Genomic DNA, 18,242 nt, shown 5'->3' with positions numbered 1-18,242 from the left:
AAAAACTTAGAATCTACATATCTAACACAAAAAGAACAGTTAGATAAATTATGGTTCTTCCATGCGATGGAATTCTCTGCAGCCATTAAAAATGGCATTGGAGATAGTTAATAACCACAGAAGATTTTCATGATACATTAAGTCAAGGGACTCTACCTTTTTAAGTCATATACCACTGATGATGTGGTACTGATTAAGACCAAAAGATATTGGGGCACCTGGGTGGCTTAGTCGTTGGGCGTCTGCCTTTGGCTCAGGTCATGATCCCGGGATCCTGGGATCAAGCCCCGCATCGGGCTCCCTGCTCAGCAGGAAGCCTGCTTCTCCCTCTCCCACTCCCCCTGCTGTGTTCCCTCTCTCGCTGTGTCTCTCTCAGTCAAATAAATGGATAAAATCTTAAAAAAAAGACCAAAAGATATTTAAAGCAAGAAGAAATTCAGTCACAGAAATTAAGATCATTCCAAAAAATCCATGTACTGAGTGCTCCTACGTATTAAGCACCACATTAGACATTTAGATAAAAGAAAATCCAATCTCTGCCTTGGGGAGTCACAGTCTAGTCATTGGGACAGACATTACAATGCAGTATATTAAACCTATAAAACCTAAAAGAGAGACTTTCAAGAAAAAGGTGATACCAGTATTGAGTATTAAAGAATAGGAATAAGCCAGATGAAAAAGTCAGGGAAGGTTATTCCATGATATGAAAAGTGTCCAGAATGGTTGGACATTTTGGACTGAGAAGACAATTGAGTCCAATTCCACCCTTAAATAATTAGATTTTTCTTCTGGATAGAGCTATAGAGCAATAATAAGCTTGCTCTGTAAATAAATATTGAAAAATGCATTCTACCACCCACACTTTGATCACACCCTCTTTATAGGTACTCTTTATGTATGAGGAATCTAAGTGTGGGTAACTCTTATCCCATGACATTAGATGGTATTGTGATTGTCTAAAATGTCATTATAGTGTTTATTGTCCCTGCACAAGGGGGAAATGGAATTGACTCGTGCTTACACAATAGGCAGCAGAAGGGGAAATGAATAGATTATGATACATTCTTGGTTTTGTTATGAATGAAAATTAGGTTAGCATAACCAAGACTCCCATGCCTAAATTATAATTGTTACAGGAAAATGGTAAGCCTAGGAAAAGCAAGTAGATTGTTAATAAGAAGTTGACTAGAGATGAAGCTAGAGAGGTGGAGTGGACCAAAGTAAACCAGGCTAAGGACTGGGTTCTACCATGAAGGGAACTTTAAAAAATAAAAAATAAATTAAAAATGAGTGGACAAACTAAACAGACACTTTTCCAAAGAAGACATCAAAATGGCCAATACAGGGGCCCCTGGCTTGTTCAGTCCATAAAGCATGTGGCGTCTGATCTCAGGGTTGTGAGTTCAAGCCCCACATTAGGTGTAGAGATTACTTTAAAAAATCTTCTTTTTTTTTTTTTAAAGATTTTATTTATTTATTTGACAGAGAGAGACACAGTGAGAGAGGGAACACAAGCAGGGGGAGCGGGAGAGGGAGAAGCAGGATTCCCACTGAGCAGGGAGCCCAGTGGGGGCTCGATCCCAGGACGCTGGGATCATGACCTGAGCCGAAGGCAGACGCTTACCGACTGAGCCCCCCAGGTGACCCACTTTAAAAAATCTTTTAAAAAAATGGCCAATAAGGGCGCCTGGGTGGCTCAGTTGGTTAAGCGACTGCCTTCGGCTCAGGTCATGATCCTGGAGTCCCGGGATCGAGTCCCACATCGGGCTCCCTGCTCAGCGGGGGGTCTGCTTCTCCCTCTGACCCTCTTCCCTCTCGTGCTCTCTGTCTTTCATTCTCTCTCTCAAATAAATAAATAAAATCTTTTAAAAAAAATGGCCAATAAGTACCTGAAAAGATGCTCAACATCACTAATCATCAGAGAAATGCAAATCAAAACCACCTCACACCTGTTAGCATGGCTATCATCAAGAAGCCAAAGATATCAAGTGTTAGTGAGGATTTGGAGAAAAGGGAGCCCTTGTACACTGTCAATGTGAATGCAAACTAGTGCAGCCACTTTGGAAAACCGTATGGAGGTTCCTTAAAACATTAAAAATAGAACTACCATATAATCCTGCAATTCCACTTATAGATATATATCCAAAGGAAATGAAAACAGGATATCAAAGAGATATCTGCACTTTCATTTTTACTGCAGCATTATTCATAATGGCCAAGATATGAAGCAGCCTAAGTTCCTATCAGTGGATGAATGGATAAAGAAGATGTGATATACATATATAATGGAATATTACTCAGCCATCAGAATCCTGCCATTTGCAACAACAGGGATAGACCTGGCGGGATTATGCTAAGTGAGATAAGTCAGACAAAGAAAAATAGTTTATGATATCACCTATATGTGGAATCTAAAAGAACTACACTCATAAAAACAGAGAATGAGATAGTGGTTACCAGGGGCTAGAGGTGGGGGAGATGTTGTTTAAGGGTACAAACTTGCATCTAGTAGATAAATAAATCATAGAGATCTAATGCACCACATAGTGGTTATAGTCAATAATACTATATTACAAACTTCAAAATTATAAGAGATTAGATCTTAATTGTTCTCAGCACAGAAAAAGAAATGGTAATTATATGATGTGATAGAGGTGTTAGCTAACACTAGGATGATAATCGTATTGCAATATATAAATGTATCAACAAGTTGGACATCTAAAATTGACATGTTAGGGGCGCCTGGGTGGCTCAGTCGTTGGGCATCTGCCTTTGGCTCAGGTCATGATCCCAGGGTCCTGGGATCGATTCCTGCATCGGGCTCCCTGCTCCACAGGGGGCCTGATTCTCCCTCTCCCGCTCCCCCTGCTGTGTTCCCTCTCTCGCTGTGTCTCTCTCTGTCAAATAAATAAATAAAAATCTTAAAAAAATAAAATAAAATAAAATTTACATGATGTTATATGTGAATTATATCTCAATTTTAAAAAAGAAAAGCTTCCTGGAGAAAGTTACAGCTACAGATTATGGGGCTTGTGGTAGGCAGTAGAATGGCCTCTTAAAGGTTTCGGAGTCCTAACCCCTGGGACCTGTGAATATATTACCTCACATGAAAAAAGGACTTTGCAGATGATTAAGTTAAGGATCTTGAGGATCTATAATCTTTGATTATATAGGTGGGCCCATTGTAATCACAAGGGTCCTTATAAGTGAAAGGGGGAGACAGAAAGGTTAGAGTCAGTGAGAGGTTTGAAGACGCTACACTGATGTCTTTGATGTTAGAGGAGGAAGGGGCCACAGGCCAAGGAATTCAGGCAGCCTCTAGAGGCTGGAAAAGATAAGAAAACAGATTCCCCCCTGCAGTCTCCAGAAGGAATGCAGCACTGACAATACCTTGATTTTATCCCAGTGAAACCCATTTTGGACTTCCAACATCTGAATTATAAGATAATAAATCTGTGTTGTTTTAAACCACGTAAAAAAAGGGGGTGGAAGGGGTGCCTGGCTGGCTCAGTTGGAAAAGCATGCAACTCTTGATCTCAGGGTCATGAGTTCAAACCCCACGTTGGGTATAGAGATTACTTTAAAAATAATAAAAATCTTTAAAAAAATAAAATAAAATAAAGGTCGGGGGCGCCTGGGTGGCTCAGTTGGTTAAGCGACTGACTCTTGGTTTCAGCTCAGGTCATGATGTCAGGGGCATGAGTTTGAGCACTGCATCAGGCTCCGCACTCAGTGCAGAGTTTGCTGGGGTTTGTCCCCCTCCCTCTACCTCTCCCACTATGTAAGCATGTGCTCTCTCTCTCAAATAAATACATCTTTTAAAAAGGGGAATGGGGATGGGGATATATAGACTTCTAGGAGTTGTAATTGCCTAATGTTGTGGTTCTTAACTTTGGCCATGTTTTATTTATTTTTTAAAAGATTTATTTATTTAGGGGCACCTGGGTGGCTTAGTCGGTTAAACATCTGCCTTCAGCTCAGGGCATGATCTCAGGGTCCTGGAATCAAGCTTAGAGCCGGGCTCCCCGCTCAGCAGGGGAGTCTGTTTCTCCCTCTCCCTCTGCCCTTGCTCATGTGTGCTCTCTCTTGCTCACTCTCTCTCTCTCAAATAAATAAAATCTTAAAAAAGAATAAAATAAAAGATTTTATTTATTTATTTGAGGGGAGGAGGGGCAGAAGGAGAAGAAGAGGGAGAGAATATCCAGCAGACGCACCACTGGATCCCATGACCCTGACATCATGACCTGAGTGAAACCAAGGGTTGGCCACTCAACCAGCTGAGCCACCCAGGTGCCCAACCTTGGCCATGTTTTAGAATCACCTCAAACCTTTTATAAATCCCAATGCCCAGGCCAATTAAATTATAATCTTGTTTAGGACCCAGACATCAGCATTTTTTGCAGCTTCCTGGGCAATTCCAATATGGGGCCAAAGTTTATAACCACTGAACCAATTTATTTTTTACTTCATAATACTCCTTTGATGAAATATATAACAATAAGTTTGATGTTAATTAAAATAACTTGTATAAATATTTTAGTATCACTCATTTAGGTTATTTCTATTTTAAAAGCAATGGTCTTATAAGTCAGAAGGAGAAGAATTGGAGTTCTGTGTAAAGAAAAGAAACGTTTGCTAGATTTCATGTTAAAAGTAACACAGAAATAGTGCCAACTTCAAAATAGTTTCTTTTTTAAAAAAAGATTTTATTTTTAAGCAATCTCTACACCCAATGTGGGGCTCGAACTCACAACTCCGAGATCAAGAGTCACATGCTCCACCAACTGAACCAGCTAGGCATCCCCAAAATAATCTATTTCTAAAGCAAAATGTGGTTAGTAAATTAAAAATTACCATTTAGGAAAATGTACCCTAAATTTCTAGGATCGAAATGAGATTATTGGAAGTTCTATAATCAGCAACTGTGGAAGAAATGGCTGAGAAAGCAATTGCATTACGGGGTATTTACCCCAAAGATACAAATGTAGTGATCTGAAGGGGCACCTGTACCCCCAATCTTTATGGCAGCAATGTCCACAATGGCCAAACTATGTAAAGAGCCCAGATATCCATCGGCAGATGAATGGATGGGGAAAATGTGGTATATATACATAATGAAATACTACTCAGCCATCAAAAGGAATGAAATCTTGCCATTTGCAGTGGCGTGGTTGGAACTAGAGGGTGTTATGCTAAGCAAAATAAGTCAATCAGAGAAAGGCAATTATCATATGATCTTACTAGTTTGTGGAATTTAAGGAAAAAAACATAGGGGAAGAGAGGAAAAAATAAAACAAGACGAAATCAGAGAGGAAGGCAAACCATAAGAGACTCTTAATCATAGGAAACAAACAGGGTTGCTGGAGGGGAGGGAGTGGGGGGATGGGATGGCTGGGTGCTGGACATGAAGGAGGGGACATGATGTAATGAGCACTAGGTATTATATAAGACTGATGAAAAAAATTAATTGCTCTTGTATCTGAAAAAACATGAGTACTCTTAATCCCCTTTATCTATTTCACCCATCCCCCCCACCCACTTCCCCTCTGGCAACCACCAGTTTGTTCTCTGTATTTAAGAGTCTGGGTTTTTGTTTGTCTCTTCTTATCTTTGTTCATTTGTTTTGTTTCTTTTTTTTTTTCATTTTTATTCATTTATTTGACAGAGAGAGAGAAAGAGAGCACAAGCAGGCAGAGAGGCAGGCAGAGGGAGAGGGAGAAGCAGGCTCTCCGCCGAGCAGGGAGCCCGACGTGGGGCTCGATCCCAGGATCCTAGGATCATGACCCGAGCTGAAGGCAGACGGCCAACAACTGAGCCACCCAGGCGCCCCTGTTTTATTTCTTAAATTCCACATGTAAGTGAACTCATATGGTATTTGTCTTACTCTAACTTATTTCACTTGGCATTATACCCTCTGGGTTCATCCATGCTGTTGTAAATGGCAGGATTTCATTCTCTTTTATGTCTGAGTAATATTCTATTGTGTGTATCATATCTTCTTTATCCATTCATCTGTTGATGGACACTTGAGTTACTTTCATATCTTGGTTATTGTGAATAATGCTGCAATAAACATAGGGGTTCGAATATCTCTTCAAAAAAAAAAAAAAGAAATAGCTGGAGAAAATTATGTTGTATAATAAAATTAAAAGTCTTTATTCCTCTGCTAAACCCAACTTCTCTTAATGGAAGTTTGTTAGACAGTTTAATTTTGTGTTTAAGCTTTAGAAGAACAAAATGTGTTTTGCTTATGTCAATTTTAACCAGTTGAGAAAAATCTAATATAGAAAGTAGCACATAGCAGTGCTGATCTAGTTCTAGTTCCATGAGTCATAGCTGTAGAAACTTAGAAGGCAAAAAAAAAAAAAAAAAAAAGCAGCAGCTATTCAGTGAATTGAAGGCCTGGAAAAATGAGGCAAGACTAACTTAAGTGGAAACGAGTTTGGTAAGCCACCCCAGACTACCATACATATTTATTTCAGCACTTCTGTTTTGTTCTTTACAGATGGATGAGAATTAAGAATAGAATATAATTTTCCTTTTTTTCAATTCTCCCAGAACCATTGTTAACCAAGGTGGTGGTGTACAAACTGAACAGAACAAATGAGCAATTTTTCTTTTTAGGTTCCCAAATATTTGACTGCTAGGAAACCAAAGTGAATGCATTTTTTGTACTATTAAATTAATTCTGAATTATGATAATTCAGACAAGCTAGGTAAATCTTAACTTTTCAGGAAAAAATAAAAATGAAAGAGCAGAGCCACATCTTCTGAATTTTCAATTTCAAATTCAGAGATTAGTATGACTGGCTATGTGTGAAGAGTGGCCAAGCAAAAATAAAAGCAAAGAGATAATTTAGGATAACAAATAGCCTAAGCAAAATGGAGCCTGATAAGGGAAAGAAAAGGACTCAAGGTATATTTCGAAAATCGAACCAACAGGATTTGCTGATATACTGTATGTGAGGGGGTAAAGATGAGGAAAAGGGAGCAATGAAAAATGCTGTTTAGATTTTTGACTTGAGCGACTGATGGATATGCTATTAACTGAGGTGGAAATAAGTGGTGTTGACCTAGGGAAAGAGTTGGCAGTGACATCAAGGATTTACTTCACTCACTTATTTATGGCTGGGCTCCCAAAGGAGAGTGTAACTATATAAATAAATATATATATGAATGTTTTGTTTGTTTGTTTGTTTTTTCCCTCTGAAATGGGTGGTGAAGAGGAGACCTAAGGCCAGGCCTAGGACTCTTTGAAATGAGGGGAGGAGAGGAGAGGAGAAGGAACTAGTAAAGGAGATTGCAAAAGGGAAGCCAATGAGGTAGATGGAAAATAGGAGCAGGCAGTCACTGAAGCCAAGGGAGGAAAGCAATTCAAGGAGGAGGAAAATGATTAGGATATGATTGTGCTTACTCATGACCCTGGTTAATATGGTATCAGCTAATGGAAACTTGTGAGACATATCTGCGCTTGTGGCCACACCTAGGAAAGAACATACACTCATGTCACCACGACATTCAGTATGTTCAGTTCTCCCCACCCTTCTTTCCCCACAAAATTTCCGTTATCTGTCATAAAATTGATGATGGTATTCCTGTTACTAATTTCTCTCTTCTATGTGAAATAACATTGAAGGGTCTTACAGATTTAAAAAGTAGTGTACGTTAATTGTAGAAAGCTCGGAAAATGTAGAAAAGTTCAAAAATGAAAAAAAAAAAAACCATAATTGCAACACCCAGAGATACCATCTCTCACATTTGGTGTAGGCAGGTATTCCAACTAAATAAATGTGTAATTACAAAATTGAGCTCATGTTAAATACGGTGCTTGTAATCTGGTTTTTTTTAACTTAGAAATATATTATTAATATTTTTCATGTCACCAAATAGTCTTTTAAGCATCACTTTAATAACTGTATTATTACATTATTGACCAGACCATAATTTAACCAATCTTCCATTGTTTAAATTCATGTTTCCACTGTTTTGCTACTTTAAACATCATAAAACTGCTATTGGTTAACAGTATAGACTTTGACACCTAACACATCTGGCTTAAATTCTATTTCCATGGCTTACTGGCTGTGTGTTCTTGAGAAATCACTGAACAAATTTGATAAGTTTCAGTTTCCTTGTCTATAAAATGATTATAATAATAGTACCCATTTTAAGGATTACAGGTAAAGTACTTAGCATATTACCCCCAAAGCAACTAATGCTTAATAAATGTAAATTATTACAATAATTGTAGCATATGTTAAGTTACTATCTTTTAAGTTTTTTGAAAAAAAATTATAAAAGCTTTCCTGACCAATTTAGCTATTTACTGATTCTGCTTACCAGCTAGTCTGGTTAGCATTTAGGATATCCATCTAATCTTTGATTCAGTCACAAATTCCATTAATTTCTTGGACCAAAAGAGGTAACTCTTTTTTTTTTAATTTTAAAATATTAATACAGTTCAAATCAGTGGGCCAGGTTCATATCAGCTCCTTCACTGCCAACCCTGGGGGCAGGGACTGCTTCAGTTTTCCTGTCTTCTCTTTGTCTGCGATGACCAAGCTATAAAGGTAGCTGCTGCATCGAACTTTAATCTTTATTATCTTTTTCTTGATCATGACGAATTTGGCATCCTTTCCCCCTGGCTGTGCAGAAAGTTGTGATTGGTTCAATTTTGTGAGGCATGGCTACGAGGGACGCAGGGGAGTGTGCGACCTGCACAACAAGCAGCAAAAAGGGAGGAGAAAAAAGCCGGAAGAGGTAACTCTGGACAATGGGCTCTTCTTTGCTCATTCAGACCATTAGGAAGCCATGAAGCAAAACGATTGATTTTTTTCGGAATCAGAATCTCGGAATCAATTTTCCAGATCACATAAAATACCAAAATGTATCTAGGACTGAACACAACAAACTGGAACAAACTCCTGCTCTGCCTGCTCAGCTCCCACTGTTGCCTACTTCTTCTCTGCCACTTTTTTTTTATTATTTATTTATCTGAGACAGAGAGAGGACACAAGCAGGGGAACGGGCAGAGGGAGAAGCAGGGTCCTCGCTGAGCAGGAAGCCCTTTGCGGGACTCAATCCCAGGACCCTGGGATCATGACCCGAGCTGAAGGCAGACACTTAACCAACTGAGCTACCCAGGCGCCCCCATCTATTTGGTTTTAAAAAAAAAGGGAAAAAAAAAAGCCTGTGTGTACACATGTACAATAAGCTTATATATATTCATAAAAGATCTATGGAAAGATTATAAGAAAGTCAGTACTACTTGATCCTCTAGGAGAGAACCAGGTAGCTGGGGGACAGATATGAAAAGTGACTTACTCTTGTATATACCCCCATTATACCTCCTGAATGTTTGTGCTCTGTGTATGTTACTTCCTGTCTGAAAAACAGTCTGCCACTTTTTTTTAAAAGATTTTATTTATCTATATACTTATTTATTTACGTATTTATTTATTTGAGAGAGAGAGAGCAAGAGCTGGGAGGGTGCAGAGGGAGAGGGACAAGCAGACTCCACGCTGAGTGTGAGCCTGAGGCAGGGCTCAATTCCACAACCCCCAAGAGATTGTGACATGAGCTGAAATCAAGAGTTGGATGCCCAACCCGACTGAGCCCCCAGGTACCCTTTCACTTTTTGTAGGTAGTGAAAGGAGAGAAGGCTAAGCAAAGCTCATGTGGTATCTGGGAACAAGTATAGAGGTATTGAATTCCATCCTACCTAATACAACACCTCCACCATCCCAGACTCTCAACTAGCACTCCCCCCCCACACTGCTCATAGACTACAAACTGCACCAGGGTTTCCAACCTGACCAGATCCTTTTGCTTATGTGTCAACAAGGAATTATTTTTACTTCCTTTGTAGTGAATGGAGTCGTCACTCATGTCTTGGTCACTTTTTTATTACAGAAAATTCTTCAGGGTTCCTAACATGTGAGCTATTTGAATCAAAAGTGTTGGCCAGATGATTTTTTTGGATAAAAGCTGGAGCAGCCAGACAAAATTTCCACTCTACTCCCACCTCCCAAACCATCTCTATTTTGTGGCTTGTGGGTTGTCTACTGTGATCTTTTTCTGCTAGGTTCCTAGTGTGTCATGGAAACTAGAGGAAGTACAGGTACTATGTTTACACAGCCTTCATTTCTATTTACAAAATCTCTTCTGTGAAGTTTGCAAAGGTTTTTTTGGTGGTGGTGGTGGGTTTTTTGTTGGTTTGTTTGTTTTTTTCACTGCAGCACCTGTTGCTCCAGCTCTGACCATCAGCCAATGAGCACTAAGGTCAGAAGCCAGTTTCTAATGGGGGAAGTAGGGAGGGTACCCATCAAACTGGTTTTACTGCCTGAAGATGACTGATTATCCCAGTTTTAGAAAGAAATGGAACATACAAAATAACATCAGTCTTTGGATTTCCCAGTGCTGAAATTGAATTGAGGGCGGCAAACAACTACTAATACACTTCGGTTTTTAACTGCCTTGTAGACCCAGCTTTAGAGGGCTGCATTGTTCTCACCAACACTACAGACTGAATTGGACCCATTTGGATTGAAAGAGTTATGTCCCCAAGCACCTAACTGATTGCTGGGTTATTCTGACAATGAAGAAAATTAGTGTCCTGCGTTAAATCTGGAGGCCTGTGAATCCATTCAGTTTAAGTGCTGGCATTTAACTTCTCGACTTTGTAAGACCCAAAATGAGTATAATTAAATAAACATTCTGCATGTAGTTCCCTAAAAAATTCATTTCAAATAATGAGGAAAAGAGCTTAATTCTATTTCAGGCCAGTCTCCTACATTCTTATTTAACTCCTCTGAGTCTCACCTTCTTCATCTGAAAAATAGGTCTAATAATACCCTCCAAATAAGATTGTTCTAAGGATCAAGTGAGAAAAGGATTACCACTAGATAGAGTAATCCCCTTAAAAAGGAAGTTTTAATATTTGTAATATAATGAACCAATAATGCAGGAGGGAAAAACAATTTTTCTTTAAGAATCACACAAACTTGGGCGCCTGGGTGGCTCAGTTGGTTAAGCGACTGCCTTCGGCTCAGGTCATGATCCTGGAGTCCCGGGATCAAGTCCCACATCAGGCTCCCTGCTCGGCAGGGAGTCTGCTTCTCCCTCTGACCCTCCCCCCTCTCATGTGCTCTCTCTCATTCTCTCTCTCTCAAATAAATAAATAAAATCTTTAAAAAAAAAAAAAAAGAATCACACAAACTTGATAACTTAATTTTTTTCTTAACCAATGGAGCTTTGGCAATAAATGTCCTCATACTTAGAAAGATATGAATAATTCTTTTATTTTTAAAAATATTTTGTTTATTTATTTTAGAGAGAGACAGAGAGAGAGAGAAGGTGTGTGCATGCTTGGGGCGGGGGTGGGGGAATAGAGGGGGGAGGGAGAGGGAGAGAATCTCTAGCAGACTCCATGCTGAGTGCAGAGCTGGACACAGGGTTTGATCTCATGACCGTGAGATCACAACCTGCGCCGAAAACCAAGAGTTGGGAGCTTAGCCCACTGAGTCACCCAGGTGCCCCTAATTCTTTTTTTTTTTTTTTAAGATTTTATTTTTAAATAATTTCAACACCCAACGTGCGGCTCGAACCCACAACCCTGAGATCGAGAGTCACACACTCTGCCAACTGAGCCAGCCAGGTGCCCCAGATATGAATAATTCTCATCTTCAAGATCATTTTTAATTGCCCCTCCTTTTTACAGCCACAGAATGCTGCTTCTGCTTATCAACCCTTATCTTTTTCTGCTTTGAGTTTTAATTCCTTGCTTATCAATCTCTTTCCCCCACAAGATTGGACATTCCAGGGGTCTTTCCACTCTTACAACATCTGGCATGGTGTCTTGCATATAGCATGTTTTCCATAAAAGTTTGTGTTGAAATGAAAGAAGTTGAATGTAGAATCTGTTATAGGACCTCACTGTTTCCCATTGACAGGTGTGTCCTGATTGGAACCCATTTTTGTTATCTGTCAATGGAAAAGAGACCAGAGGAAGAGATACAGATATTATCAGAATGAGTTACAGAGGGCGCCTGGGTGGCTCAGTCGTTAAGCGTCTGCCTTCGGCTCAGGTCATGATCCCGGGGTCCTGGGATCGAGCCCCGCATCGGGCTCCCTGCTCCGCGGGAAGCCTGCCTCTTCCTCTCCCACTCCCCCGCTCGTGTTCCCTCTCTCGCTGTGTCGCTCTCTGTCAAATAAATAAATAAAATCTTAAAAAAAAAAAAAACCATTTATAAAAAAAAGAATGAGTTACAGAGGAAGAGGTTTCAGTAAAGAAAGAAGATTAAATTGTTGAATGCCACAGATAGGTAGGGAAGGAGGAGGATGATCAAAGTCCATTGTTTTTTCTAGTGGTTAGTGGTGACCTTGAAGAGAACTGTCTCAGTTAAGAGATAGGAAAATCCAGATTACTGTAGGCTTGAGAGTGAGTGAGTGGTGACAAATGGCTGTAAGAGAGTATAGACCCTATTTCTGGGAAATGAATTCCTTCAGGGTTGAGCTCCAGTCCAGCCATGACACAGAGGCATCCTCCACAGTTCTACACTCCAGCCATATCACAGTTTCCTCTTCACACACAGTGATTTCCCATCTCCATGATTTTGTTCTTGGTCTTCCAATATGATCTGAGAGTCCAGTGTCAACTACTCTGAAACCCTGAGGTCTTTTCCCAATTGCTCCTGCTTAAGGTGTTCTGTTTTGCCCTGAGCCAGTAAAATATAAGTTGTAACTTTCTTAAGTCACTTAACACATTCAGCCTAGGATTACTGTTAGGTAAATATATGATTTCCTTATTAATCTGTAAGGGATAAATAAACTGTAATAAATACAACACTTTTTATATTAAGATACTACCTATTCAGGGGCGCCTGGGTGGCTCAGTAGTTGGGCATCTGCCTTTGGCTCAGGTCATGATCCCAGGATCCTGGGATCGAGCCCCGCATCAGGCTCCCTGCTCTGCGGGAAGCCTGCTTCTCCCTCTCCCACTCCCCCTGCTTGTGTTCCTTCTCTCACTGTATCTCTCTGTCAAATATAAATAAAATCTTAAAAAAAAAAAAAGATACTACCTATTCAAATAGATAGTAGTCATGTAGATCCGAAGAATTTTGTCAGAAAAATTAAATCAAGAGACTTTAGAGTTTCAGCTAGCCAAAAAACATGTATTGAATGCTTTCTATGTGCAAAACACTGTGGCCTCAAGGAATTTGAGATCAAATGCAGAGGTCAGCAAACATTTTTTGTGAACAGCCAGTAAATATTTCAGACTTTGTGGACAACATGGTCTCTGTCACATCTACTCACTTCTGCCCTTGTAGCAGGAAAACAGCCATTGACACTATCTAAACTAATGAGGTGGGCTGTGTTCCAATAAAACTTCATTTATGGACCCTGAAATGTGAATTTCATGTAATTTTCACCTGCCATGATACATTATTTTTCTTTTGATTTTTTTCAATGATCTAGAAATATAAAAACCCATATTTAGCTTGTGGACCATACAAAAACAGGTGGCAGACCAGACTTGGCCCATGGGCCATAGTTTGCTGACCCCTGATCCAGTGAATGGACAGAAAGACAGTTCACTCAGAAGCTCTTTGGAGTTCTAGCCTTAACGCCAAAATAATCTACCATGTTGCTTCCATTTTGACAAGATTTGGGATTGATTTATCAATTTATCAATACAACATATTCACCAATATTTATTCAGTGCCTACTTTATTCTGAGCACTGTGCTGAGCACTGAGGATACAGCCGTGAAGAGGTCAGAAAGATGATTATCCTTAGAAAGATCACTATTTTGCAGCTACCACTGTAAGCATCAAAGGATGCTAAAACCAAAGGGTGAAAGATTATTGAAGAATTAAATATTCACATATTCTCAAAATATCAAATTAACTGTCAAGGGGGAAAGGTATTTTTACAATGAAGCAATCTGATAGACCTTGTTTTAACCAAGTGATTACTGTGAAATTCATATCCTAGTGGGAAAGCCAGGCAATATACCACTAAAAATATGTAATATAAAACCATTGAGAGATTGTAAATCCAGTGAAGAAAGTAAGTATGGTGATATGACATAAAGTAGCTGGGTAGATGGGAGGGCTATTTTGGATACTGTGTTCAGGAAAAATTTCTCTGCAGAGGTCTCATTTCAGCTGAGACCCTCAAGATGAGCCAGCCATGTTAAATGCAAGTAGAAAAAGTATTCCAGTGTAAGGAAATAACAATTGCAAAGGCAAATGTGTCATGAAATAATTGGAGATAGGCAGATAGGAGCCAGGTTATCCAAAGCTATAGGCCATTGTTAAGAGTTCAGATTTTAAAATCCAGTGAGATAGAGAACACACTGATGGTTACCAGAAGGGAGGTGGGTAGGGGGAATGGGTGAAATAGGTGATGGGGATTAAGGAGGGCACTTGCTGTGATGAGCACCGGGTGTTGTATGAAAGTGTTGAATCACTCTATTGTATACCTGAATATTACACTGTATGTTAACTAACTGGAATTTATAACAACTTAAAAAAAATAATAAAAACTTAATAAAAAAATCCAATGAGAGATGTCAGCATAACTTTCTAAATAGTACTTTTTAAAAAGTGTATTTATGGGGCACCTGGGTGGCTGAGTCAAGCATAGGACTCTTGATCTCAGGGTTGTGAGTTCAAGCCCCATGTTGGGTTCCACACTGGGCATGGAGACTACTTAAGAAACAAGTAAATAAATAAAATAAAAAGTGAATTTACAACCATATGGTCAACTAATTGACAAAGCAGGAAAGAATATCCAATGGAAAAAAGTCTCTTCAAAAAATGGTGCTGGGAAAACTAGACAGCAACATGCAGAAGAATGAAACTGGACCACTTTCTTACACCATACACAAAGATAGACTCAAAATGGGGATGCCTGGGTGGCTCAGGCTGTTAAGCGTCTGCCTTTGGCTCAGGTCATGATCGCAGGGTCCTGGGATCGAGTCCCATTGGGTTCCTTGCTCAGCGGGAGCCTGCTTCTCCCTCTCCCTCTGCCTGCTGCTCCCCCTGCTTGTGCTCTCTCTCTCTGACAAATAAATAAAATCTTAAAAACATAAATTCAAGGGGTGCCTAAAAAAATAAATTCAAAATGGATGAAAGACCTAAATGTGAGACAGGAAATCATCAAAATCTTAGAGGAGAACACAGGCAGTAACCTCTTTGATGTCAGCTGGAGCAACTTCTTACTAGACACATTACCGGAGGCGAGGCAAACAAAAGCAAAAATGAACTATTAAGGACTTCATCAAGATAAAAAGCTTCTGCACAGAGAAGGAAACAATCAACAAAACTAACAGGCAGCCTATGGAATGGGAGAAAATATTTACAAATGACATATCTGATAAAGGGTGAGTATCCAAAGTCTATAAAGAACTTATCAAACTCAACACCCCAAAAAACAAATAATCCAGTTAAGAAATGGGTAGAAGACATGAATAGACATTTTTCCAAAGAAGACATCCAGCTGGCTAACAGACACATGAAAAGATGCTCAACATCACTCATCATCAGGAAATACAAATCAAAACCACGATGAGAGGGGCGCCTGGGTGGCTCAGTCATTAAGCGTCTGCCTTCGGCTCAAGTCATGATCCCAGGGTCCTGGGATGGAGCCCCGCACTGGGCTCCCTGCTCCGCGGGAAGCCTTCTTCTCCCTCTCCCACTCCCCCTGCTTGTGTTCCCTCTCTTGCTGTGTCTCTCTCTGTCAAATAAATAAATAAAATCTTTAAAAAAAAAAAAAACATGATGAGATACCACTTCAGACCCTAGAGAACAGCTAAAATTAACAACACAAGAAACAGCAGGTGTTGGCAAGGATGAGGAGAAAGAGGAACCCTCTTGCTGTGTTGGTGGGAATGCAAACTGGTGCAGCCATTGTGAAAACAGTATGGAGGTTCCTCAAAAAGTTAAAAATAGAACTACCCTGGGGTGCCTGGGTGGCTCAGTCAGTTGAGCATCCAACTCTTGGTTTTGGCTCAGATCATGATCTCCTGGTCAGAAATGGAGGCCCAGGTGGGGCCCCTCGCTCATCAGGGAGTCTGCCTCCGCTCTCCCTCTCTCTCTGTCCCTCCCCATCCCCCCGCCCTTTCTCTCTCTCAAATAAATAAATAAATAAATCTTAAAAAAAAAAAATAGAACTACCCTATGATCCAGCAATTGTACCACTAGGTATTTACCCAATGGATAAAAAAATACATATTTGAAGGGGTACATGCACCCCTATGTTTATAGCAGCATTATCAACAATAGCCAAACTATGCAAAGAACCCAAATGTCTATCGACCAATAAATGGATAAAGAAGATGTGGTACATATATACAATGGAATATTACTCAGCCATCAAAAAGAATGAAATCTTGCCATTTGCAATGACATGGATGGAGCTAGAGTGTATTATGCTAAACGAAATAAGTTGACCAGAAAAAGCGGAAAACCATATGATTTCACTCATATGTGGAATTTAAGAAACAAAACAGATGAACATATGGGATGGGGGAAAACAGGAAAAAGAGAGAGAGAAACAAACCATAAGAGACTCTTAAAGACAGAGAAGACACTGAGTTGATGGAGGGAGGTGGGTGGGGGAGATGGTGATGGATATCAAGGAGGGCACTTGTGATGAGCATTGGGTGTTGTATGTAAGTGATGAATCACTGAATTCTACTCCTGAAACCAATATTGCACTGTATGTTAACTAACTAGAATTTAAATTAAAACTTCAAAAGATAAAAGATAAAAAGTGAATTTATGGTATGTGAATTGTATCCCAATAAATTATTTAATTAAAATAAAAATAAATTTGAGACTCCATTAAAGATTTTAAGCAGGAACACGACATAACCTAATTTACCTTTAAAAAGTTCACTCTGGGGGCACCTACGTGGCTCAGTTGTTAAGCGTCTGCCTTCGGGTCAGGTCATGATCCCAGGGTCCTTGGATTGAGTCCCGCATGGGGCTCCTTGCTCGGCGGGAAGCCTGCTTCTCCCTCTCCCACTTCCCCTGCTTGTGTTCCCTCTCTTGCTGTGTTTCTCTCTGTCAAATAAATAAATAAAAATTTTTAAAAAAATAAATAAAATAAAATAAAAAATAAAAAGTTCACTCTGGTGAACCACAGCTTTCTTGAGTCACATATCCTTAGTGGCTTGTTTTAAGGTTCTAAACATGTCTGATCTCCCCAATAATCTATAAGTGGCTGAGTCATGGAAGTGGTGTCCAATTTATCTGGCAGTGTCAAGCCCAGTGTCTTACTCATGTTTTATGTTTAGAAAATATTTGCTAAATGAAATAATTAATAACCCTCCCACACACACACACATGCACACACACACACACACACACATCTCAATGATAACTACATATTCTGTATCTTTTACACAATTTACCCTTTTTGGAATCAAGAAATCAGTGTTTAAATATATATTTAATATGGTTTATCATCAATTTTAAATACCATTTTTTAAAAATTTTTTTTAAAAGATTTTATTTATTTATTTATTTGACAGAGAGAGAGAGAGCATCAGTGGGAGGGGCAGAGGGAGAGAGAGAATCTTAAGCCTGGAGCCTGACATGGGGCTCAATCTCACGACCCTGAGATCATCACCTGAGCCAAAATCAAGAGTTGGACACTTAACCAACTGAGCCACCAGGTGCCCCCAAATCCCACTGATATAAAACACCCCTAGATAGTTCCATCTGGTCATGGGATTGTTTGTGGATAACTTCAATTTTATTTTTGAAGATTTATTTATTTATTTTAGAGAGAGAGAGGAGGTGGGTAGGGGCAGAAGGAGAGGGAGAGAGAGAATCTCAAGCGGACTCCCCACTGAGCATGGAGCCTGATGCAGGGCTCAATCCCAGGACACTGAGATCATGACCTGAGCTGAAATCAAGAGTTGGATACTTAACCAACTGAGCCACCAGGCACCCCTAATTTTATTTTTGCATATTTTGCCACATTTTCAAATTTCCTACAAATGAACTTGTAATATGTTTATAATAAGAACAAGTGGCTCTTTTAAGACCTTGAAATGTTTATCTCTTTTAGACTATTAAAAAATGAGAAAAAAATTAAGATGGCTAATTTTAAAAATGGAGTACACATAATTCAAGAATGATTCCTGCCCAAATTTCAATCTCTACAGCATTCTTCCTCACCCAGGTAAGGCCACTCATTTGTTCATTTGTTTATTCATCAATAAAATA

At 39.5% G+C, this 18,242-nt stretch overlaps 1 non-coding gene and 1 pseudogene across 1 annotated transcript; both read right to left on the bottom strand.

Moving 5' to 3' along the window:
* Positions 1-8,365: 8,365 nt before the first annotated feature.
* LOC145720316 (large ribosomal subunit protein eL38 pseudogene) lies at positions 8,366-9,074 on the bottom strand (annotated as a pseudogene).
* Positions 9,075-11,585: 2,511 nt separating this feature from the next.
* TRNAE-CUC (transfer RNA glutamic acid (anticodon CUC)) lies at positions 11,586-11,658 on the bottom strand. Its single transcript has one exon. It is a non-coding gene; the product is annotated as a tRNA-Glu (tRNA).
* Between the last annotated feature and the right edge of the window lie 6,584 nt (positions 11,659-18,242).

The sequence above is a fragment of the Leptonychotes weddellii genome, chromosome 2 (assembly GCF_054177405.1).
Source record: "Leptonychotes weddellii isolate Sample4059 chromosome 2, ASM5417740v2, whole genome shotgun sequence".
Lineage (NCBI taxonomy): Eukaryota > Metazoa > Chordata > Mammalia > Carnivora > Phocidae > Leptonychotes > Leptonychotes weddellii.
Note: the sequence above shows the minus strand (reverse complement) of the source record. Positions and strands in the feature narration are given on the sequence as shown.